Below are 2,029 nucleotides of genomic sequence, written 5' to 3'. Positions count from 1 at the left end.
GCGGATGGGAGAGCTCGGAAAGGATGGAGCGCCGTTTGACTTTTCAATGCAATATTGACAGGAATTGAGATGAGACGCCATGTTGCGTTTGCAGAGCCCCTAATGTACCTAAATAGTAGAAACCCCTCACAAGTGACACCATTTTGGAAAGTAGATCCCCTAAGGAACTTATCTAGATGTGTGGTGAGCGCTTTGACCCACCAAGGGCTTCACAGAAGTTTATAATGGAGAGCCGTAAAAATAAAACAAAAATTTTTTCCCACAAAAATTATTTTTTAGCCCCCAGTTTTGTATTTTCCCGAGGGTAACAGGAGAAATTGGACCCCAAAATTTTGTTGTCCAATTTGTCCTGAGTGCGCTGATACCCCATATGTGGGGGGAATCACTGTTTGGGCGCATAGGAGGGCTCGGAAGGGAAGGAGCTCCATTTGGAATGCAGACTTAGATGGAATGGTCTGCAGGTGTCACATTGCATTTGCAGAGCCCCTAATGTACCTAAACAGTAGAAACCCCCCACAAGTGACACCATTTTGGAAACTAGACCCCCTAAGGAACTCATCTAGATGTGTTGTGAGAGCTTTGAACCCCCAAGTGTTTCACTACAGTTTGTAACGCAGAGCCGTGAAAATTAAAAAAAAAAATCTTTCCCCCAAAAATTATTTTTTAGCCCCCAGTTTTGTATTTTCCCAAGGGTAACAGGAGAAATTGGACCCCAACAGTTGTTGTCCTATTTGTTCTGAGTACGCTGATACCCCATATGTTGGGGTAAACCCCTGTTTGGGCACACGGGAGAGCTCGGAAGGGAAGAAGCACTGTTTTACTTTTTCAACGCAGAATTGGCTGGAATTGAGATCGGACGCCATGTCGCGTTTGGAGAGCCCCTGATGTGCCTAAACAGTGGAAACCCCCCAATTATAACTGAAACCCTAATCCAAACACACCCCTAACCCTAATTCCAACGGTAACCCTAACCACACCTCTAACCCTGACACACCCCTAACCCTAATCCCAACCCTATTCCCAACTGTAAATGTAATCTAAACCCTAACTGTAACTTTAGCCCCAACCCAAACTGTAGCCCTAACCCTAACCCTAGCCCTAACCCTAACCCTAACCCTAGCCCTAACCCTAGCCCTAGCCCTAATGGGAAAATGGAAATAAATAAATTTTTTTAATTTTTCCCTAACTAGGGGGGTGATGAAGGGGGGTTTGATTTACTTTTATAGCGGGTTTTTTAGCGGATTTTTTTGATTGGCAGCCGTCACACACTGAAAGACGCTTTTTATTGCAAAAAATATTTTTTGCATTACCACATTTTGAGAGCTATAATTTTTCCATATTTTGGTCCACAGAGTCATGTGAGGTCTTGTTTTTTGCGGGACGAGTTGACGTTTTTATTGGTAACATTTTCGGGCACGTGACATTTTTTGATCGCTTTTTATTCCGATTTTTGTGAGGCAGAATGACCAAAAACCAGCTATTCATGAATTTCTTTTGGGGGAGGCGTTTATACCGTTCCGCGTTTGGTAAAATTGATAAAGCAGTTTTATTCGTCGGGTCAGTACGATTACAGCGACACCTCATTTATATGATTTTTTTATGTTTTGGCGCTTTTATACGATAAAAACTATTTTAAAGAAAAAATAATTATTTTTGCATCGCTTTATTCTCAGGACTATAACTTTTTTATTTTTTTGCTGATGATGCTGTATGGCGGCTCGTTTTTTGCGGGACAAGATGACGCTTTCAGCGGTACCCTGGTTCTTTATATCTGTCTTTTTGATCGCGTGTTATTCCACTTTTTGTTCAGCGGTATGATAATAAAGCGTTGTTTTTTGCCTCGTTTTTTTTTTTTTCTTATGGTGTTTACTGAAGGGGTTAACTAGTGGGCCAGTTTTATAGGTCGGGCCGTTACGGACCCGGCGATACTAAATATATGTACTTTTATTGTTTTTTTTATTTATTTAGATAAAGAAATGTATTTATGGGAATAATATTTTTTTTTTCATTATTTAGGAATATTTTTTTT

Source organism: Ranitomeya imitator, chromosome 2, assembly GCF_032444005.1.
Source record: "Ranitomeya imitator isolate aRanImi1 chromosome 2, aRanImi1.pri, whole genome shotgun sequence".
NCBI lineage: Eukaryota > Metazoa > Chordata > Amphibia > Anura > Dendrobatidae > Ranitomeya > Ranitomeya imitator.
The sequence above is the reverse complement of the archived record's forward strand: the minus strand, read 5'-3'. Positions refer to the sequence as shown.